At 49.1% G+C, this 23565-nt stretch overlaps 1 protein-coding gene across 1 annotated transcript in view; it reads left to right on the top strand.

The window, feature by feature from the left end:
• Positions 1–23565, top strand: part of EXT1 (exostosin glycosyltransferase 1) — a 169769-nt gene that overhangs the window by 2113 nt on the left and 144091 nt on the right. The window lies entirely within an intron of this gene.

Raw genomic sequence — 23565 nt, 5'->3', positions numbered from 1 at the left:
GTGAGCGCAGCTCGCATTTTCCCTTAACGCTCCCGCTCTCGGCTTTCCCCGATACTTGTTTTTATTTGCTGGCGCCGTCAGGTTGCTGTGGCGTTACCTTTCCAGTACGCTTTTCAGGTTCGTACAAAGAGCTGCCGGGAAAATCGCTTCCTGGGAATTGCCTCCAGAACCGCGGTGCTGATCAAGCTGTTTGCAGCCCGTTTAAATGCTGACCACCGCTACATTTCCTGCGGAGTGGATGTACGCGAAGTTTTTAGCATGGGAATGTGTTCCGCGTTGCGGGAGCCAGGCGCTGAATTAAAACAGAGCAGCCTCGCACCGCGGAGCTGCCGAGGGCTAGAGGAAGGGGTTTGCAATGCATAGTGAGCGTGGGTGGGAAAATACTCCTGGGGAGGAGCGGTGGAGAACCTACAGTGCCATTAACGCTGATCAAAATTTGCAGTTGGCTGCCTGCTTCTCCACCGAAAGTAGCCATGGGGCTGTGAGAGGGATCGGCCGGGTCAGCACCAAAGCACGAGGAGGGCTGTGTGTTCTTGGGTGAACTCTGTTCGCCTTCCCGTTCTTGTAAATTCCCCCTAAGGGGGGAGAAGACAGCGGTGCAAATACTTCCTACACTTTTAATGCCATTCGCTTTTGGGAAACTGACGATGGAGTGATGAAATGGTGCGGAAAAAATCCAGCAGAGGTACCAGATGATGAGAAATCCAGCGGAGCTGCTAAGCTGGACTCACGCTCTTGGTGACCCAGGAGCTCTTTTGGCCGCCCTGTAGGGCACGGTTATAGGGACGCGGGCTGTGGCAGAGAAGAAGGCAGACCTGGCAGCTGTGCCTCTCAGGTCATGCTGTTGTCTGGCAGAGCTTGGAGTAATTTGAGCTAGTTTACAGATATGAAGAGTCTTGATCGTTTGTTCTGTTCTGCAGAGTGCGTGTTGTCAAGTTGTCATAAAGCAAACACCAGCCGGTTGTTTGACGTGACTACAGCCTTATTTTTTCTTCCTTTTTTCCCAGTTACAGCATTTGGCCTAATAAAAGATAACAGCTCTCCCCATATTTCCTGGCCTCCCTAAAATGTCTTTGCAGCTTGTTTCGTAGGGAAGAGCGTACACAACCCTCGTTCGCACAAAAACCGTTCTGGCTCCGAGATGCGGCTGTGTCCGGGGTGGTGTCTGGTGACTTCAGCATTCCCTCACGGCGCTACCTTTTAAGACAGGAAGTGGAAATAATGATGATTCCAAGCAAATAAGATTACACGAAGAATTGAGGCAGGCTGAATTTGTGGCCAGGCTACCGAGGTGAGCAGGCAAACAGCTAGGTGCGGGTGCCGAAGCTCCCTAACCTCGCATCCGATCCCAGAGAGCACCTGGCAGAGCGTGCTGCTGCCCCTCCGCGCCCGTGGTTCGGAGCTGATTTACAGCAAAGTATGCCATCTGCTGATTCTCCAGGACCGCTTCCTCCCGTGTCCTGCCTTTTCTCTTTCTCCTGTTCGGATGCTGACCGCGCCTGGTGCTCAGCTGGCTCTACAAAACCTGACAAGGTCGCGTCCTGAGGGTAGGGTAACTAGTCAGCTGGTGGAGGTGCTTGTGTGTGAATGTGTAACCTGCGTGTGAACGCTGGAAGAGACTCCTCTACTCGCTCAGCCCAGAGCAGCATCTGATCACCAGCAAGGCTGTGGCACTTGGAAGTGTCTCTAAATAAAGCTGGGCCTGTGCTGACTCGAACACCACTTAGCGGGGCCTTGAAAACCGCAAGCAGAGCTGCTTCTGCAGGGCTTTTTCAGCTCGGGTTTAATGATGTGTTCTCGAGGTTTTAATCACCAAAAGGATGAAATGCGTTCTCCAAGGTACGTGTAGTTGCATATCCGTGCAGAGTTAGTTGTGTATGGCGGTCTTCTCCCTTGCCGCAGCGGCTACCCTACCTCGCAGGACAGACGGGGAGTAGTGCCCTCGTGCCCCGTCCCCGGAGAGCCGTGTGAACGACTGGCGAGAGGCAGAGGGCTCGCCGAGCCAGGTAAACGAGGCGATCAGATGTTAAAACGTGGTAACCTCGTGCCGACAGGGTGGGGTTGTGTGCTGTTACCTCCGTACCAGCGCCTGCCGTCAGTTACTCGTGCTGGAGCTTCATCTGCGGCGCAGCACGCGGTGGGTGTCGAGTCTGAGCGAGGTCTGCAGGACGCCTTCCTTCCCCGCCAGGAAAGGTGACCTCCTTACCTGCGGGAAGCGCAGGAGTGCCTTACCGCATCGGGAGGAAGGTGGGAAGGGCACGTGCGTATTAAGCTCCGTCCCCAAATTGCATGGAGAGATCCGTCTGTGTGTTACAGCTAATTAATTTGCATCCCGGTTATGCATCTCGGCAGATAAAGCTGATGCAGACAGAAATGAATTGCATTATCGCCATCCGACTGCTAGCAAGCAGGATTTAAGGGAAAACAAAGAAAATACCTGGTTTCTCTACAGTGTCTTTGGCTCGTCGAAGTTGGCCTTCGTCATCAGTGCTGGGCTTGCTGAGCTCCTGTTCAGTGGGATCTTCGCGCCGAGCTTTCCACCCACCTCACGAAGGGTTAAGCAGGCCAACTGCTGCTGAAGTTTGAAGACAGCCTCTTAAATATTTAACGACAGTCTAAATATATACATATGTACAAAGTGTTTTAAACAAAGGCAGAATTCACGTACAGGCCTAACTGGTTCCAAATAATTACTTTTCGGAAGGTAATAGAAATGACTACGGGTACCGAAAGAAATTGAGGAACGCAGCGTTTTAATAAAGCCAGATGCAGAGAAGAGATTCACACCGAAACGGGGATCTTTCTAGGAAGGCCAGCAGTGTTGTCTGTGGTGTTTCCCTTGATGGGTGGACAACCCTGCCCTCAGAAGATGGAGCGAGCAGCAGTGATGGTATCCAAAAATGCGAGGTCTCATCAGAAGCCCATTCGAGTGTTGCCTGCTCTCACCTGTGCAGGGTAGCTGAGGTTGGTGTTGGTAATGAAACGGTGCGGGGGGGGGGAGGACACGGATAATGAGCAGAGTCAAAGAAAGGAGGAAAGAAAAGGGGGAAGTGAGCAAAAAAATGCGGTTTTGGGCAGATGAGCGTTTTTTTTTTTCTTGTGGCGGAGGGCAGCTAGTGTACGGCACCTCGGCAGGACACGGGGTAGCTGCTGGGGGTTCGCTGGGGGAAGACTCCCAGTTGAACACGGTGTGGGTGCTTTCGGTAATCCCTGGTGCTCCGTGGGCTTACCTGGTGTGCACTCTGCTGGCGGAACACGTGTCAGCCACTGCTGCACCTCCTACCGTGAAAAGAGTGTCCCGGGCAAAGGGTACAGGGATGCGCGCTGAGCACGGGCTGGGAAGAAAAGCAACTTTCGGTTTTGTTTCCTCCCCACCAGGAATAAAATATATATAAAAAAAGAAGTGGTAGACACTAGGGATGAGTTTGCCGCTCACAAGACTGGCACGAAAGCACGAAGTGAGGCTTAGGCATGCCCGCCGAGCATGTGATGATAATCTGGACGTTGCACGCGCGTGTACGTGCATGTTCTGAACAAAGGTGAAATTCTTGGGTTTTCAGCATCTCGAGCTTCAGTGTGCTGCATGAAAGCATAAAGATAAATGCCCCCTTTAATCACTTCAAGCGTTATTTTCAGAATTATTTAAAAGGGTTTTTTTGAGTTAGCAGCTATTTAGGACAGGGCTGAGAAGTCATCCACGGTTGTGGTAGCTGATGTCCAGGACAGATCTGTTCCCGAATCCGGTGAGCTGCACTGAGACGGGAACCGGCCCACGGATCCTAAATATCACCAGGCCGCTGCTGGAGCTTGGATGCAGCTCAAGAACTACTGAGCGAGCTTGGGCATTTTCCCAGAGTATCTTGGCTCCTGCAGAGACCAGTCCCCAATCAGACTGCTTTTTTATTTCAATATCAATTTTCAAGAAACTGGAAATCTGCCCGTTTTCACAAGGCGTTTATTCCAAAGCGCGGGAAGCTGGTAAATATCGATGTGCTCCCCAGCACCTGAAATGTGCTGTACTGCCTTCCTACCCCTGCTCTCCGTACCTATCTCAGCATCCTTGTATGCAGATGGGGAAAGGCTCCGGCTTCCCACGGGGGACAGAGCTGCCTGCCGGCCCCGAAAGGCGCCGAAGGGACGCGGGTGCTGGCTGTCCACACGCGGAGTGGCTGCAGCCACCCTGCCCGCGGCCAGCCTCCCTCCTAACCTCAGCTCGTTTTCTTGTGAGGCGAGGTGTTGTTATAATCCCTTGCTCCAGGCTTTTCGGCGTCTCTTCTGCCCAGCATCTAATCCGAGGCTCTGCGGTGACAATGAATTGCAGTAGATGGCTGGCTGGTCCAGCCCCTTTTTTCCTATAGGCAGAAACGTAGGTGGAAAACTGCTTTTACTTTTTGAAGAAAATCGTTCTGGGATAATTCATTGATAAATAATTACCGTGCTTGGCAGTAGGATGGAACTCGAACCCAAAAGTGGTTGTAGCCATCGTTTTCACGTTTAGCAGAATTAAACCCCAAACGGGCGAGCTGGAAGCACTCTGAGCCCCGAGCAAAGCCGAGCCAAAAGCCGTGTTTGCAGCCTGCTGTCCAGCCACGACTGAGACCAGCCATGCCCTTGCCTTCCTGCCCGGTGGGGCACATCTGCAGGCCTGGATTGGTTCGAGCAAGGGCTTAGCGATGTGTCCTCAGGGTTTTAATCAGAAAAAAGGACAAACGCGCTCTCCAAGATGTGTATAATTGCATACCCACGTAGCGTTGGGAAAGTCGTTTGAGTTTGACTGCCGGAAATAATCCTTTTCTCCCGTATTCAGCCTGGGAACAGCCTGCTGGAAAGGCAGAAGGCAGGCGTCTGTGAGCGGGAAGTGAATGAAGCTGGTGGGCACGGAGCGCTTATTTGCTCAACAGATGTGAGTCAAGAGAATGTGCGGTAATCTGGTGATTTCTGGAGTGTTACCTGCGACTGCTTTCCCGTCCTCGCTGCAAGGTTTCTTTCAGCAAATCCACAGCGTTTCGTGGTCTTCGGTAAACAAACCGTTTTGCTAACCAGAGCAAAGTAGTCGGCGGGTACACAGACAGCTGGCTCCGAAGGAAGTTAAGCGATGTGCTGCGTGCCGCTGGGGTGGCTGATTTCCCAAGGACTTGGCCGTAGGTGGGGGATGATGCAAGCTGCATCCTCCTGTCCCTGCTTGCACGGAGAGGCGTTCAGCGCTCAGGAATGCGTAACTTTAGGTTACGGTTAAGGTCCTGCAGCTTTCCAGGTTGCTCGGGAGTTTGGGACATAGGGGTGTCCTGGCCAGAGCGCTCCCTTAAGGAGTGAATCCAAAATGAGAACAAAAGAGGGGAGGTTTGCTTCACTTGAGAAAAGGGAAGTAATACTTCAAGAAATAAAGGCCCTCGCTCAGCAGAATTTTGTGCCTAGCTGCGTTGCGGAGAAAGGAGCAGAGCGAGCGTGTTCAGTTAGATGACTTTCCAAATGGGATGTGACTTTCTGAAATAGTATCGTGTATCGGAGTAAGGAAACATAACTTTCAGCCAGCCACGGGGTTAAGACTCCTCAATAACGAGAGGAAGGAGATGCCGTTTTCTGTAAACACGTTGCATTTTCCCCACTCAGCTCTCCCACCCCCCTCGTGCTGAGGTGTAACCTCAATCTTTCAGGTGCTGCGGTGCTGCCTCCTTGGAGAGGGTGCCGATCTGGAGGTAAGCAGGTGCTGACCTGGAAGGTGGCACCGTGGGGCGTTTATGCTGGCCGAGCCAGGCTCCTGGTTGACGATGCAGTAGGAGAGGCTTCCCGCTGCTCCCGCAGTCCTGTTGGTGGCTGCTATGGGACCTCCTTCTCCTCCCATGGGCAGCTGCCATCCATGGCCAGCCTTGACCCTGGCCAAGACGTTGCGTTTCCCTCTGCCTTCAAAATGGGGAAGAACGCTTTGCTTCCCATAAGCATTTTTGGAGTTCGCTTTAGAGGGTTTTAGAGAAAATGCTGTGTAAAACTGAAGTACGGTTCATTAATATTTACCGTGTCCCCTTCTCAGACAGCATCTGAATTGTGACTTGCCAATAAAAAGTGACGGTCGTTCGAGGGAGATGTTGTCTGTGCCGCTGAGTGGCAGTCCCCACAAGAACTTACTTAGGGTTTTTTGGTTTTCATAGGTGGGGATGCATGGCCATTTGTAATATATGAACCTTTTGGCTCTCCTCACTCAGACCCCCCAGACATCTCTGCTCGTCCTGGTGCCTGTACCAAAGGCTCCCGTGGTGAAGCTGCTCTTACCACTATGGACTTTGTTCCCCGTGATGGTTTCTGGTTCAGAAATACACGAAAACGAAATAATTCCCGGGTTCCTAAGTGAATTTCCTGTTTGTTCACTTTTTTCCCTCTAATATACTCTTTGTGTTTGTGAATGAAACAGAATTAGGGCTAATTTAGTTGATTGGCTGCAAAACAAAAGTATTCAGTGCGAAGAATGGGAAATGAGAAGGCCTTTCTGCAGTGTTACTTCTTTGCATAATTGTAATAGATTATAATTATACAGTTGGGCGTCGAGCAGTGGGTTTGCTGTAAACACGGTCATGTGAAATGTCTGCCTGCTCCCTTCTGTCGGTTTGAGGCCCGGTGCGGCCCCGCCGACGGCTGCTCCAGCATCTCCAGCCGCGCTTTCTCCCCCGGCAGGATGGCGTGATAGCGGCAGCGCCGCCGTCTTCGCTCCCCTTCCCGGCTCCTCCCCCAAAATTACCGCCGGTCGATGCGGCTATGTCAGGCTGTTGACACAAATCGATGAGATCAATCACTCCTCAGCTCCTGAACGGAGCTGAGAGCTGCGCCGAGCCGTCCCGGCAGCGCTTGCTGAAGGGAAAACGCGTGCTGCGATGGTTCAGGGGTAGATGAGGGGACCCTGTCCTGCTAAGGATCAGTTCTCCGAGGCTGCAAAAAGATCATGGTGTATATGTACGTGGTGTAAACGGTTGCTGTGATGGCAGCGTGCTGTATGACCCGAAGGCCGTCAGCCCCAGGAGAGCATCGCGTGCTGAGCCGCGGAGAGGGCCGAGGCGGCGGCAGCAGGCCGGGAGGAGGAACGTGGACAGCAGGGTGACCGTGAACCCGGGGTGAGGGGAAGCTGAGGAAATCTGCTTCTGCAAAATGCACCTTCTTCTGCAGTTGCAGCTGGACGTGTGCGCTGGGAGCGGGCTGACAAGGTTCCCCTGGCCGTAGCGGCAGGGCTGGTGCGTCCCTTGAGCGTGCTGGTTTAAGGCAGTGGAGCTCAGTTTCATTCACGTGCCCATAGGGCAAGCGTAGTTACAGACCCTGCTTTCCTCCGCTTCCCCTAGAAGATCTTGACTTCTTCTCATCCTTTTTTTTTTTTTGCCCTGCAAATGATGGCAAACTGTTATCAGAATACCAGAATTACTGGTGCAGTGGGGTAGTTTAGCGTGACTACTAAAAAGCCCATCAAAACTGCACTTGCTGCAGTCCGCGAGGAGGAAATCAGAGGCTGCTTCTGGAAGTCAGAACCTTCGTCCGAAGGGGAGGACAAATCTTTGTGCTGCTGTCTGGGTTTGTGTCTGAGAAGGCTTGTTTGGGTGTGCCTGCTCATGGGCTCAATCAGCTGCTGTGGGAAGATAAACACATAAATGTTTCATCTCCTCGATTTGCCACCAACCATTGTGCTGGGTGCTAGCAGATTTTTTTTAATTAAATATAATTTATCTAATCCTAGTGAGAAACATAATTACAGGATTTATTTTGTATACTGCGATTTTAGAATTACTTAATAAAGAAGAGTAACACTTCCCCCTCAAGGGCTGTTTAAAAACGAACGAACAAACAAAATCAAAAAACAAACTGCACTTTGCTAAAAGTAATAAATCTCAGGCAGGAAGCAAAAAGGAAAAAAAAAGGCATCTAATATGTTGGAGCTGCAATAAAGCTGAAAATTAATAATCGGTAAGTTGGTACTGCAAGAGAGCGAAGGCATTTCCTCAAATCCATAATGCATATGGCTTATTGAATGGCAGCAAAGTTTTGCATAAGCAGGAGAAAACCCTGATCAGAAAATGGAAAACCGTGCGATCTGCAGCCTGAAGATCCAGCGCCGCAGAGGACGTGGAGCCGTGTGCGGGGCTGAAATGTAAGAAGGTGCTCTGCAAGATCAGGGTCTGAAACTGCATGCTGAACTTCAGTTTCTGCTCGGGGGGGTTTAAGCGTTGCAGGAAGGCACGGCTGTAGTCTCAGGGAGAGATTTAGCGTACTGTGAAACCCTCACACGAAAAGGTTCGTATGGCTGTTTAAAATAATTCAAAACAAATAACAGCCCTCCACCCTCCCGTCCTCTCTCACGCTTTCTTTTCCCCCCTAAAACCGAAAGGTAAGGCTACTGCTTGAGTTGTAATGGAATAATATATCAAGTGAGTGATCACATCGGGCATGGACACTTACCAAATCACAGCGAGATAACTGTGAATAACTCTCTAGTTTCAACAATTTGCATGGCCATTAACAATTGATGGGTTTCCCTTAGAACCGCATTATCTGTGGCAGCAGGATCTATTCCCGCCTACTGCTCCTGCATGCTAAGTGCCAGAGAATTGCTCCAAAGAAGGGGTAATAAAAATCTGATGGCAGCAAGGTGAGTGGAACAGGTAGGGATTTAAAGGTGACATTTTCTTGAAGGTGGGGACGTAGTTCAGGCAGTTGTTCGTTTCGCTCTCTCCCTTCCCCAGCTGGTGTTTCAAACACAGCTCTGGAAATCTTCGTGCAGGCTTCTGTGAGCTTTCCCTTGACTGCTTGGCATGTTCTCGGGCTGCGTGGCTGGCTTTGGCACGTGGATCAGTTTAAGACACGTTTCCAAAAACATTTTGGTTTAGGTTTGGATTGGCCACGTGTCTCAAGCAGCTTTTATGCATATTTGTCAAAAAGATGAAGTTGGGGTAAATTTAGCAGCGCTGGGTTGATCGATGGCTCTTTTATGGGAGTGCTTTTGAGGAGGTGTCAAAAACGTGTTTTCCGTGTGAGAATCGTGCCACCCTTTCAGTGAGCACACTGCGAGCCCCACGCTCTGTGCTTTCATCTCCAGCTTGCAGTGTGTCAGCTCTTGCCAGATCCCTCTGTCAAGTTGACTTCTGCAGCCCCAAATCTCAGCTCTTCTCTCTTTTTCCTTCTCTTGAGCACGCTCTTCTTGCTCCCCCCTTGCTTTTCACGGCTGTTGATTCAAGAGTCAGGAATGAAGTGGTGGAGGGAAAGTGTGAGCCATCACAGCGGGTGAGCTGCTGGGGCTCGTGGAAGAGGTCAGGGATGCACCGGAGCCCGCGGTGCGGGCACAAATAATAAAGTCTCAGATGTGATTCTTAAAAAATGCCTTCTGCAGGTGTGCCACATTGCAGTGCTGCACAGGAGGTGCTCATTCGCTTGGAGCAGAGAAAATCACAGCTCTCGGAGGGGCTTCGTTAAACTCCCCATGTGCCTCTTGGTGCAGAGCTCCCAGTGCCTGCTCCCAACCTAGTGATGGGCAGCGGGTTCCTGCTCCTGCTCTGAAGCGTTTGTTCTCAAAGCGTTGAAAAATGATTGCGTCTTGTACCTAACAGCCTTCGCAGGACTCTTCGTCACCACCTCCAGCATTCTGATAGCCACTTTGGTTCCTGCTGCTGCAAGCCAAAATAATAATAACGATAACAATAACAAATGCAGCAATTAGGACCTGTGTCCTTTGGCTTTGGGCTTAGAAATATCTGCAAACTTTAATGAAAACAAGTTTTCAGCTTTTGTTCTGCTAGCCATTCCTGGTGGCCTGTAATAATCCTTTCTAGCAAAAAAAAAAAATCATATTCTTTCATTTTTAATGAAAAATGTTTCTGCTACGGGTCATGCTCAAATAATTAGCAGGGAGATCTGTGTTGCATGTGTCTAGAACTGGAGAGCCGGGGATTTAGAGGTAGTGGTGTGGTCCCAGATTGCTCTGGCAGTTTGGTTACTGGTTATAACAATGCCTCGTTTACTTCACCTTTATTCTCAGGATGACCGTCTTTCACAATAATCAATGCACTGATTGCTATAATTGCGTTTTGTGGTACTGTGGTCTTACAATTAACTGGCTGGGCTAATAAAGTGTGGAGTGTAATGAAGATTTGTAAACAAAGTTCATTAGGAAGAAGCTTAGGTTGAGAATAGGCACTGGTAGAGGGTGAGAGGGGAGCCCCGTCCCCTGTATCAATAATTACAGCATGGGGAAACCTGGAAATGAACAGGTCAGCGTGGAAACCATTCCTCTGTTACGTATCTGGCATTTGCTGCTGCAACATGCCTTTAAAATCCCTCTATTTAAAACAATACATATATGTTTCTAGGAGAAGATTCCTCTGGAATGAAATCCTATTACAGACTGGAATTGTGTTTGCAGGATGTTAACATTAAAGCTGTATTGGGCACGATGCTGAAAACTGGACCGACAGCACAGGGCTGGCAGTGGCCTTAAGAAAGAAGAGTCTATTGTCCCCCCACGATTGGATCTTAATGCAATTAAAGTGAAAAAGGAAACCGCCATTGAAAATAGGAAATGGATTTCCTAGCGGTGCCTCCGCGGGGGTGGATCGCTGACATCTGGCTGTTGCTGAGAAGTTGGATGTCTTTTATTTTCCTTGAGGAGCTGTGTGCAATTCTTGCTTTTGTGTTTGTGCGTGCTCTGCGTGCCTCCCTCCCGTTGTCTTCCCCGTGTTTCGGATGCACGTTCCCGGTCCCAGGCGTGGGGTTTGGTCCTGCACACTTCTGGGAGACTGTTGAGTCTAGCGAGCGAAGAGCTGAGGAATCCCTCCCACTTTGGAGTGTCAGCGCCGCCACTTTGGCTGGTAGCTTTGTTTTAAGGTTGCCAGAAATCCCTTTACACCTCCTTGCCTTCTCCTCTGCCATCGTTTGAGCTCACAGCCTCCTTTTTAAGCTACTTGGCTGTTTTGTTGTTGTGTTTTTTTGTTAAGCATGGGTTTTCTTGGTTGAGTCTGTGTGTCATTTTAGCAGCAGTAACATTAAATTCCTCACCCTCCTTTTTTTTAAGCTTTTGGTTGTCTGTAGTTACTTATTTTTTTTTTTTCCAGAAAAATTCACATCTGAAGAGCCTCGCTCAAAGAGCACTGGCTCAAGGCCCTGTGTGTTAGGCTGGGGGCTGGCTCTTCTTGCCGTGGGAGCTCGGGGGCAAGAGGGTCTTTCAGCAGCACCAGTTCATGCATCTGCTTCCTACCTGCTGGTTTCAAACAGTATTAATTTTTATGCGTTTATTGTGTTTAATTAAAAGCAGTGCTGCTTACGGCAGTGCTCGTGGAGATTCATCCCTCCCCCCTCCCCCCCCCAACGAAACGAATAGGCATCTGGTATTTGTTTTGTATAACACAATCCTCATAAAATGAAGAGTAATAAAACATAATTATCTGTAAAGGCTGGTTTTATAAGCCTAAGAATGAGCTTGTTTCTGCCTCATTTTGCTCTGTTTGTAAGATAAAGGGTCTCTTTGTATGGCTTTAGCCCCTCTCCAGGTTAGGAGAGCATCAGTAACAATAGGGCTTTAAAATCCTCGGGGAAGGGTGCAAGTCAGTGGGAGCAGTGCACAGGAGAAGGCGGTGGCCTATCTTCAGGGCTGGGGAAGATGCTTTTTGTGTTCCTTTTGGAAAATTTCCCTTCCAGACAATGGGTTTTACTTGAAAGCTTTGGTAAAGTAGGGGGAGAAATCTGTAGACCGTGACGACGAGGAATAAAGGTCAAAGTTTCTGTGTGCCCTTTTGCTTCGCTTTGCCTTGCTGTAACCCTGCAAAAACACTTTCCACCACCAAACACCGGCCGGGCTGGGGGATTTTGTGAACCGCCCCTGCATCGTGTCTGCTCCCAAGGGACTGGGTCTCCTGAGCATCCTCCTTGCTGGTTCTCAGCTGCGTGTCCCCTGGAGAGGAGGTGACATCTGCCTGCGATGGCATCCGCCACCAAGCCTGGGTCCAGCACCCAGGGTGAGGAGCAGCAGATGGGGCAGTGCTCCTGCAGCGAGTGGTTCTGCTGCTGGTGGTGTAATGTGCTCCTGGGGTGTCGCCGGGTCTGGTGCGCAATGGCAACCCACTCCTGGGTGGGATTTTTCCTGGGAAAAAGTGGAACTGAATCATTTAAGCCAATTAGATATTAAAGTGGGATGTGATAATGGCTTATGATTGTTCTAAAGGTAAAATATGGAGGGGAAAAAAAAATCCTTTTAGAAAACTCAGTCTGAGCCTGTTTATTTTTCTTTAAAATAGTAACGACCAAAATGTCATGTGTTTGTGATGAAAGCTAAAAGCTGCGGGGCTGCAAGGTGCCTTCGACTCAGGTGTGCTTTGCAATACGTTGTCTTAGGCCCTATTCTCATTTGCACAATTAGAGCAATAGAAGAGGAAGTGGAGCCTCTCAGCTTTTCTGTGAATTGTAGCCTCCTCAAAAGCAGCTATGACTTTGGTATCGCTTTCTCTCTGCGAGGCAAGCCTTGTGATTTTGCGTCTTGATTAGCAGCTGCTTTTGTTCTTCCGCGATGCTCGGGAACAACAGGGTTGGGAGCATGCACCGAATTGCTGGGCGATACCCTCGCCGACAGAGGTGGCACGGCTTGGCTCGGAGCAGCTTGGCGCCTGCCAGATGGAGGCCGATGTGGAAACTTGTCTCTTTGCAGCACAGCCTCGTGTCACGCGTGAGCTAAATGTGCCGTGGGTGTCAGAGGCTGCAGAATCCAGTTCCATTTACAAGTCAAGCGGTCCGGGATGTTTGACCCCCTCCCATACTATGTTATGTCCCACTTAGTTTCCATCACAGGTCTGGAATGCATCTTCCTTTATTTTCTTTCTGGGGTATTGCTTCTCTCACTTGCAGATACCTCCCTGGAAAGTGTGCTGGTCCTTAATTAATATCTACAGAATGCTCTGAGACCAGTGTTGCTTTGCATTCACAACAACAGAATTATATTTAAAAGTTGAGGTAGCTTCTGATTTAACCTCCTCGTGTCTCCAGAGTAAATGGGTTTTACTTTACCAGTGTATGGGGGAACCCCCCCCAAGCTGTTACCTTCAGTCGTGCCATCAGTGTGACACGGCCTCTCTTATTTATTCTCTTCCTCATTGCCTATAAAGTGGTAACGCTGGGTGCATTTTCTTTAAACGTGACATAAAGTGAAATCCTGTTATTTGCACGCATTCTGTGGCACTCGTCTTCGAAGTATCCAGGCAACCTTTATGTAGATGACACTTTAACTCAAACTCTTCCATTGTTACGAACGTGGACCTGTGAAGACAAGCAGGGTGGAAAAGGGAGGGAAGAAAGAGCTGGCTTGAACTCACGTTGGGCACCTTGAGTCACCTGGGGGACTCTTTGCAGAAAGTGCAATGGATTGAAGAGCTCTGCTCCCGGGTACTTAAACCCTCCACTTCAAAGTATTGCACGCTTTTGCCTTGGGAGTGGGCAGGTGGAGCTGGCAGCTGAGCTCCTGTGGTGGAGCCGCCAGGAGAGGGGATCTCATCGCTTCTCCAGCCTGTCACACAGGGAACAGAATCACTGAATTGTAGGGGTTGGAAGGGACCTCGAGATCATTGGGTCCAACCCCCCTGCCAAAGCAGGTTCCCTAGAGCAGGCTGCCCAGGTAGGCGTCCAGATGGGTCTTGAATATCTCCAGAGAAGGAGACCCCACAGCCTCCCTGGGCAGCCTGTCCCAGTGCTCCGTCACCCTCACCGTGAAGAAGTTCTTTCGCATGTTGGTGCGGAGCTTCCTGTGCTCCATTTTGTGGCCACTGCCCCTTGTCCTGTCCCCACAAACCACTGAAAAGAGGTTGGCCAAATCCCTCTGTCTCCCACACTTAAGATATTTGTAAACATTGATAAGATTCCTCTCTCAGTCTTCTCTTCTCCAGGCTGAACAGACCCAGGTCTCTCAGCCTTTCCTCACAGGGAAGATGCTCCAGGCCCCGTATCATCTTTGTGGCCCTCCGCTGGACTCTTTCCAGGAGATCCCTGTCTTTTTTGTACTGGGAACTTCCTTGCCAGGTTCTTGATTTCAGGCCCAGGAGGATGAGGGCTCCAACAAGCCTGCAGCTGCAGCCGTTTTGAATTCAGCTGTGCTGCCCAGAAATTGAGAGCCCGGGGCTGAACGGGAAGCCCGAAAGACTTGAAGAGGAAGCCACCGGTGCTCAGTTAGTTTGCTCTGACCCCCCCGGGGGAGAGGTAACCCCATCTGGGGGGGTTAGGTGTGTGACCTCTGGTTGGGAATTGGTTTCTGAAGCCCTAGCCAAGGGAAGTGTGATTTGTGTGCTCACACCGGATCCTAATCCATTTGGGGCTGCCAGTGACCGGCAGGGTGCACGTGGGTATTAGCGAGCATGGTGGTGTAGGCCGGAGGACGACCGCGGAGGAGCGGGCCCTCGGAGGAGGCTGTGGCGGAGGACAGGGGCAGTGCCTTGGTGTCCCCAGGGGAGGCCAGGTAAGGCTGGCAGGGCTCTGCCATCCAGGGCTAGGCGAGTTGAATCCTGGTCTCCATCAGAGGAGGGAAAGTTTTAGGAAAAATCCTTCGTGTTGATGAGCCAGGATCAATTGCCTTACATACCTTATGATAGATTAATTGCGGTCCGTAGCTTCACTCGTAGCTTTTTGCTTTAAATCTTTGGACTAAGCCTATGGCAAGGGTGAGAGAAGCTTTTTTTTTTTTTTTTTGCCACTGCTTTCAGATGGAGAAGCCTCTGCTTATTTCTAGAGCCTTCCTTTAATGGCACAACTCATGTCCAGACATTCCCTGCTGCCTTGAAGCTGCCCACCTCAATCATGTAATCAGCGTGGACTGTGGCTGATATTTGTGTAACGTAGAGTATCAGGTCCTGCGTTTTCTCTAATTACCCCGTTGCTTTCTTAGAAAAAAGCAACCAACAAAACAAAACCCCAGTAAAACCAATATCCCCCAAGCCCTCAGCGGGCAGCACAGCACATCCCTGCTTGGCCCTCTCACCCTGGCCTGGCGCTTTTCAGTCCCTACGTGCTGTCATCCCCACCCAGCGCTGAAAGGACGGGGCGTTTGGAAGGCTGTGGCTGTGGTTTGGGGACATAAGAGGTTGGGTATCAGGGATTTACATTTGCTGGGAGGTCGTTCCCTTGTGCACCCGTTGCACTCACTGCGTCAGCCCAGATCTTTTTGACCACGATGCGTGTCAGTCTGGAGAACTGATTTATGTTTGTTTGTTTGTTTGTTTTTTTCCTAAATGGGGAAACCTGATGGTTTTATTTATTTACTTTCTAGGTTTTTTTTTTGTTGCAGCATCCTCGAGCACACAGCCGGGCTGGGCTGGGCAGGAGGCTGGGGAGCCCTGAAGCCAACGCTGCCATCAGTGCTGTGTTTTGGGAGCTCGCAGCCCGAGCCAGCTCCCCAGGGTTGCCCAGGGAGCCTGTGCAGCGCAGGAATCGAAACTCACGGTTCTGACTGTAGTTGTTGCCCTTTCCATCCTTATTCACCATTCTGGTTTTTATCAATAGCTGAGCCTAAATGTTTAGCAATAGCAGGATGGTGACGGTAGCTGTCTTATCAACTACTGAAAGGGAGGGGACGGGGATGGTTTAGGCAAATATTTAAAGTGTGGGGAGGTGGAAACCAATCTTTTCCAGTTATCTGTGTGTGAATGCTTTGGGCTGTAAACGAAAGCTTCCTGTCATAAGGCAAGACAATTGCATTTGTAGCCAAAGGTGTGTGTTGTTGTTGTTGTTTTTTTTTTCTTCTGCTGTGCTTAACTGTGATTCCTCATGAGACTCGTGGGGGTAGCGGGGAGGAATTGCATGCACTAAAATGAAAATCGTGCTGTAATTTGATACAGTGCATGGCATTGCTGGTAATGTACACATAAATAGAGACTCCAGCACTCGGCTCTTCAGTGGAAGACAGGTCTTCTATATTTATCAGTTTCTGCTATTTTTGCAGCATACCCTGTTACACTGTTGTTTAAAAAAAAATCCATATCGGTTCCAAAGTGTTATTGTTTCCTCATTCTGGGATCAATTGTACCAGACCTTTCTCATCGACTCTGACCTCATTGCATTTAAATAGCTGGGAATTACAAGTATTTCTTGTCTGTGGGAGCAGAGGAACAGTTCCATCTGAGTTTCTGCTAATCATCTCCTGTTCTATAGGATCGCTTTCCTCTGCTCGGAGGAGGTTTTCTGCTCCTGCTGAAGCCAATGGGAGCAGCTGCTGTTATGGATTCCCAGTAGGATCGGGGCTGGAGTCCGTGGTGGCCTGTTAACAGGGGCAGCTCTTTGTGCAGGCACCCGTGCAGCTCCATTGATTCTCATGAAGCTGCCAGGGTCAATTAGCAGAGAAAAGAAGTCCACGGGGTCTGATATGAAAGAAAAGAAAATGTATTTTCAGAAATGCAATATTTTAAAATAATGCCTATCTGGTAAAAAGGGGAAAATAGTTTTTACTATCTTATAGAGATAGCACCAAAGTAAAGAAAAAAAGAAAGACATCTGTAGTGCAGTGTGGTGTAGGAAGCAGAGCCCTGGGTTTTGTTTTCTCCAGCTCTTTTGGTTGAGTAATTTTGCTGTTTCTTTGCAGAACGGGGATAGTGGATTTTTACAAGTGCTTTGTGAGCCTCAGATAAAAGGTATCCCATGGAGCTATTTGTCTTGCTTGACGTGGGGTTTTGGTACTCCTTTAGAGGTGTGTGATGCTCCCTTTCACAGGGTCGGGGCACAGCGGTGGTGGCGGTGGGCAGGGAGGGCACAGCCGGGTTTGGCTCCGGGGCCCCAGGCTCTCCCTGCCTGCCAGGAACATGCCATGGGGTATTTCCGAGGTCTTTCTTCAAGAGACGTGTCATCTTTCTGTGGCCACAACCAGAGCCGTTCGCAAGTGGCATTTGTGGTTAGTTACGATGAAAGACTAGAATTTTTCTGGGCAGACTGGTCGGCAAGTGCTGGGAGGTAATCGACAGTGAGGTGGTGAGAAAGGAAGGCAGTGCCTGATGGTCCGAGGCCGGGTTGGGTGGGCTTTGGGCGACCTGATCTAGTGGGAGGTGTCCTAGCAGGAGGTAGGACTAGGTGATACTTAAGGTCCCTTCCAACCCGAACCATTCTATGAGTCTTATTATGGATGGACTGGATGCATAGATAATCTAGACTTCATTTCTCTGCTACAAACAACAAAAGCAGCTTGGACACCTCACCCCATGATTAATGACAGAGTTGCCCATGATGAGGACGCTGCTGGTTATTATCCCCGTGCAGTAATATTTCTTTATTTGACCTCATGCCCGTGCGTTGGTCATGAAAGCTGAAATGAACACGGACTGCTCTGGTCTCGACTATTTGCTTAATGAGAGCGCAGTAAGAATCAAGTGGGTAGTATTTTGGGTGCTTGGTGTGGAGAATAAAACGACATGGTAAACTGAGCCCTGGTAGTTCATCTGGGACAGTGCAGTGGATTGTTATTCCATTATAGTGGGAGAAGCTGCCAAGCAAATAGTACTGTACAATTAAATGGGGCTGTTAACGGCATGACTGAGCCAATTCATTAATGACAATGGCGTATTCTTGTATCCGCTTTCCCTTACAACTCCTGGGTGAGGATACTCAGGGGAAAAAAGACAAATGGGAGGAAGGGGGGGGGGGGAATGCCGGAGCGCTCCCGGCGTGACGCCCTCGCGTAGGTGCTTTTTCTGTGTGTCGGCTTGGCGAGAAGTGGAGGAAAGGAGCAGGTCACTTCTGTCACGTGGAGGCATCTGTGCGGAGGGACCGCGTCGAGGCAGCGGGTGTCCTCTGGCAGCGGGTGCTCTCAGTTGCTGCTCTCTCACAGGCGGTGAACTGCGGGGGCCCGAGAGATACAGCAACGGGTGGGCAAAAGCGCTGCCCGTGGCGTTTCAGCGGAAAGCCAAAGCGAAGAGCTGGAAGCTGCAGGCACCACAGTAGTCCCTTTGGTATAGACAAAGCTGTTGTCCGACCCATTTCTTTTTATGCTTATCAGTTTCTTTGCTAGGAGTTAAAGTTAGTTCCTGGATCTTTTAATATTTGGAGCTATGGGAAGAAGACCCCGAAATAATCTGCTATAACATAAGAGTGGCTTAGAAAAAATTAAATCAACGCACACTTCACTTTGAACACTAAGCCCCTGCAGTAATGAGAACACTGAGAGATCAGCGATGCTCTTGGTCAGCAGCCTTCCCGACCACATACACGAAGGTCTGTGCTGCTTGCTGTGCAGAAGCATCGCTGGTCCAGCAGTGGCAGGGTTTGTGGGGTGGCCTCTGCCCTGCTGGGCGGGCACCAGCTCTGCTGGGCATCCTGAGGAGCAGCATGAGCTTCCAGGAGCCAGCGATGGTCACCATGGTCCCGAGATAGGCATAAATAAAATGCAGCGCTGCAGAGCTGGCTGAACTTTGGCTTGCTGGGTTTTCTTCCTTTGAAGGGCTTTAGGAGAGTTAGGGCTACTCGGTGTCATGTATTGGCCCAGATTATGTGCTAACGATGGTTTTCCCTGTTTAAGGCTCCTGGAATAGAAGATAAACATCGTGTGTGAAAGCCTGAGGATGGAAGGAGGAAGAGAATTAAGAATTTGCAAAGCGGCAGCAACTCTCAGCGCAGGAGCTTTTTCTTCCCTCCCAGCTCAGTTTGTTTCCTCCTGTGTTTGCTAGAAGCAGGGTTACGCTGTTTTGATCTGGGCGGTGAGAAGGTTACCCTTGTTTTTTAATTCGAGATACAAACCGTAAACCTCCTTGAGGCAGCCAGATCGTGAAAACAAACGTGGAGGTGCTCACCTGGCTTAAAGCACATCCATGTCAAAGTGGAGGGTTGCTGGTGTGGAGGCATTTGTGTCTGGCACCCCCATTCAGCAGTCGAATAAACCGCATTTGAGAGCTCCCAGCACCGGCTGGTGCAGCACAGGCACCATCCAGCAAGGCACGCATCTGCTGTGCTCCACTGATTCACATTGCCTTAAAAAAAAAAATCCCCAAAGTGTGATGAGTTGACGCAGATCCTGCAGGGTTTGTGCTGAACCAGGTATCTGCCAGGCTGTCCTAATGTAGCTCAGGTGCCATGTCATCTCCTGAAACCAGCGTAAAACCAGCAGGATAGAGTTTGTCTCGTGTCCCTTCGTTGGAGAGCTTAGACAGATGTATGTAATCACTTAATTTAACCAGTCTTATTTTCTGTCTTCCTGCTATTATGCAAATTTTCCATTATGTGCTCGGGTGGTTTACTTTATATTGCATTTTTACAAAGAATCTAGCGTGGTTCAACTTAGCAGCGGGTTCTGCAGTGGTGCTGTGGGCATCGCAAGGCAAGGGGGACCTGCAGCCTCCATGTGCTCCTGTCCCTGGGATGCGGTGCAGCACACTGCTGTCCCAAACAGTTAATGGTGGTTAAAACTTCACCATAAATGATATCTTCAAGGGAAGGTTTAAAAGACGAGGCATTTCCTGCTTTGAATCTTTGTATAAGAGAGCAAATTAGGCGACCAGCCTGACCTCTGAACTTCCTGAGGCTGAAACATCAAAAGGGTTTTATCTCCTCTAGTATTAAGCAGCAATGCTTGAAAGTGTCTCACGACACCTCTGTTTGTTAAATGCCTCAGCTGGAGGACACTGGGAAGCGCTGAGTAATCTGGAGATGTGTGTTTGTGTAACGGAGCACAAATGGTGGGATGGTTTTAAAATATTTTTTTCTCCTTTGGGGAGACAGTTTGTGTGCGCGCCTGTGTGTGTTTGGATGCTCAGTTTGACAAGCAGTGACTTTTTTTCTTCCTGATGACACATAATGTCTGTGTTCTTACTCCACTTTTCTCTTTTTTTTAACATTGCACAGGCTGATCCGATATGCGGTGCACGCTTTCTCTGTTAAATTACACCCTGAAAGTGTTAACCTCTAGCATTTCGTAGGAGCTTGTAAATTATGTATGGAAATGTTCTGTATTGTTCCTGTACGAACTCCATCGAGGAGGGACGTCTGAGTTGCTCCATTTGTTCTTGAGCTTGGGAAGGTTTCCCTGTTCCTCCCCAAACTAGCCCTGATCTACGCTTGCCTATTGCTCTGAAGCGAACTTTTGTCTGCACATGCAGGAAACCTGGAGTTGCTCCTAGCCAGATTAAATAATGGATCACTTGAAAGAATATTGCCTAGTATTTATTGCTGCTCACCGGAGGATAATTTCAATAAGAATTTATCATATTTATTCAGCAGAAGACTAATAAATTCAGATTTGTTTAAACAAAGACTCGAGGAAGAAAATGCTAAATGCTTATGGTTTTATTCATTGCAGACATAAGCTACTCCATTTCACTCAATGTACTTTTACCTGCTTATGTCACCAATTAATTTGGCTCTTAATATCTTATTTTCAGTACTTTTCTCTTTTTCCTCTGGGTACTGCAAGTCATGTTCACTCCCAATGCAAGTCTGTCGAGGATAATGGCATCTCTGATGCTTTCTGGCTTTGTATGGATTTGATTTATTGTTGTGGCAAAGTCTAGATAAATAAAAACACTTTTGCAGGAAAGTGTGATCTAATACGCTGAACTTCATCCAGGAACATCTTGAATACGAATTCTCCAATGCTGTGCTTGTGGTTTTGATTAGTTCACCAGTGTTTTTTTTTCCTCCTTATTTAAAAACATGCCCTATGCTTAACAGGTGAAAGGTGCTGCTATTTAGTATCCATAAGATACAGTATAGGGGAAGTGCGTGCAAGGGCATTAGTAGTTTGACATTTTTCTTGGGAAATACCTTCAAAAGAAAGAAACCAGAAAGGAAATTGGTGGCCAAATGGTGAACGGGACCACATGAGGAATGGGTGAGGGGCATGTATATCCATGAGCATAAAGCTAAGGGACCTTCTCGTATTCTTTCTTCTGCTTGTGTTGGGCATCAGTGCAAGAAACCGTGTGGATGGTTTTAAAAATAAAAAACTTTCACCCAATCTGAGATTTCTTCTGTCAAAGTTAAATGGGCAAAGGTGTCCCGTGTGTGTGAACGGGCATACTCCAAGGTGCTGGAATATGTTATGCCAGGCAGCTTCTGAATTTTTCTGTGTGGGGGGGTAATTTTTGTGTCTGGGGGCAGGTTTGAAACTGGCACGTAGACTAGCAGAGTTTAGGGCACGTAGAAAACTAGGACAGTTTGGAAAGCTGCCACGATTTTTGCCTGATCTGTGGAAGTTTGGTGTTGGGGCCTGCAGAATAGAGAGGGTTAATGATGCTTAGGAAGGAAAAGGGTTGGTGACCTTTTCTATGTAAAATAAGGTTGAGGAATGCCATGCATGTTAACCTAAAAAGGCCAGTAACAGTTGTTGGCTTTCTAGGAAATGTTTGCATGTGTTGGTGGTTTCTTTTCCAGCAGAAGTGAATTCTTCTGTGTCCTAGGGGTGAATCACAATGCGTTTTTTCCACTCCATTTTTTAAATTTAAAAATAAAAGGTAGCAAACCTTTTTATACCAGTGGTTGGAAAGCCGATCAAGCACTAGGAGATAAATAAAACAGTGAAGATTAACTAAACCAGGTAACAGAAGCGACGGATCCCTGTGCCTTCAAATCCTTGACAAAAATGTATTAATATGACTAATATGTTGGTTTCTTAGTGTGATCTGCTCTTGCATTGCGAACGACTTCACGTGGGCGCTGTGCTTTCTGAAATCCAAGGTAGAACAAAGCAAGGGGTGTCTTGATTTGATCTTTGCGTTAGAAAACGTGGTAGAAACGCTCTGCTGATGCAGCAGGACCTGCCGCTACTATACCTTAAAGCCTTCCTGTATGTGTGATAAGCAGCTGGGTACGCTCGCCTGTGTGATTTTAGGGCCATAAACGGGGATAGGGCTCGTGGCCTGCCTGCAGCGCTCACCTTGCGCCCTGAAAGCTGCCCGCGTGGTCAGAATTCATCGCGTGGACGTTACGGGCTTTTAATTGCTTTTGTGTCTGGGTTGGTGGCAGTGCTCTCTGATTTATCATCCTTATTATTTGTACGACATTAACGCCGGGAGACACCCGCCGAGACTGAAACGCTGCTGTGCCGAGGCTCCGTGAGGGTGAGGCGGTCGCAGAAGGCTGCTGTGGACGGGGCGAGAGGCGAAGTGCTGTGTTAAAATGGGTGCTTTTTATTCAAACTAGTACGATGCTGGAGTATCTCACACAGTTTTACTTCTTACTAGCCAGAGGCAGCTCGAAATTACGCTCTCCTGCATTGTCAAGAGGGAGTATGCAATTAATGTCTGGCAGAAGCCACCCACAGACGCGCGCTGTGAAGCAGGCCGCGCTGCCTGCCACCGTGGGGCCCAGCTGCGTGACAGGAACGTCCCTGCCGTCAGGGCTGAAGTAATGTTGGAAAGGGCCCTCGGGGTTAAAGTAATGGTGGAAAGGGCCCTCGGGGTTAAAGTAATGGTGGAAAGGGCCCTCAGGGTTAAAGTAATGGTGGAAAGGGCCGAAATCGGGGAGCGAGAGGCTCTCGGTGTGTGGTGGCGGGTTTGTTTGGAGGAGAAGGGCTGGGGGCGAGGAACAGAGCGGGTGCTCTGGCGCAAGGTGGTTTTACTGGCTGGCTACCCGGTGTAGTGTTAATGAGCATTTATAACCTTTCTCGGTGCCTTCAGCCGTTTTGGTTTCAGTGCAGGAAGCGCACAGCTTTTTAGTGCTGTTTTGAAAAGGGACAAACTATTTTCGTTCGATGGCTCCCAATTTGCTCCGAGCGTGCCGTGACCTCTGCCAGTCTCCGTGCATTAACAAAGTTTTTAAAGGTTTTACAGACACTTTCCATTAGCCGTGCCGTAGCTGCTTCCATGAATGTTTAATGTCAAGAGCGGTACTTTTTATTATTATTAGTTTCTTCAGTCACTCTGCTTCGATAAAAGCAACCCCTTTCACCCTCAAAGCCTCAGCAGGCAGCGGCCAGTGCCACAGCTCACATCTTCCTCTGCATCCCTTCCCATTTTCAGCTGTAGCTGTGAGAAAGTTTACCCTAATGCCATTGTGGTCTTTGTTTGTTTGTTTGTTTGTTTTTTGATTGTGTTTTTTTTTCTCTTTTTCCCTCCCTATTATCTGCAGTTTGGCAAGGCCTAAACCCTTCCTCCTCCTCCTCCTCCTCCTCCTTCTCCCCTTCTTCCTCAGCCCCCGCCGAGCCGCCTCATGGTGCTTTTCTGACGGGATTTGGGGCTGAACTTCTCTCCAGCACAATAGCTGTCCAGCATCGCCATCTCCTTTCTGTCTGCAGCAGAAGCAAAGGGATGTCAGCAAGGCAGGGCGGCTGCTGGGGGACGCTCACACATTCACCCTGACTGGGACAACCTCTCAGTGTTTCATTTCTTCTGCTGAAGAAAATGCTTTTTTTCTGATCCAGAGCCCAATCCTCTTCCTCCTTTGTTTGATGGGTATGTCCCTTGTCCTCCTCTTTCCAGGAAAGCTGTGTCTTATACCGGGAGGAAGAGAAAGGCATGCCCAAGATGCCCAGCTGCTTCATGTATACTGATGGTGCTTCAGCATTAGAATAAGTTTTGCTAAATGGCATGTTTCTGCTTGCTCCAAACACCAACCAGGGTTTTTTTCTTGTTTTTAAGTTGCCATCAGCCAACAAGAAGA

The sequence above is a fragment of the Anser cygnoides genome, chromosome 2 (genome assembly GCF_040182565.1).
Source record: "Anser cygnoides isolate HZ-2024a breed goose chromosome 2, Taihu_goose_T2T_genome, whole genome shotgun sequence".
Taxonomy (NCBI): domain Eukaryota; kingdom Metazoa; phylum Chordata; class Aves; order Anseriformes; family Anatidae; genus Anser; species Anser cygnoides.
This window is presented reverse-complemented; position numbering and strand designations above follow the sequence as displayed.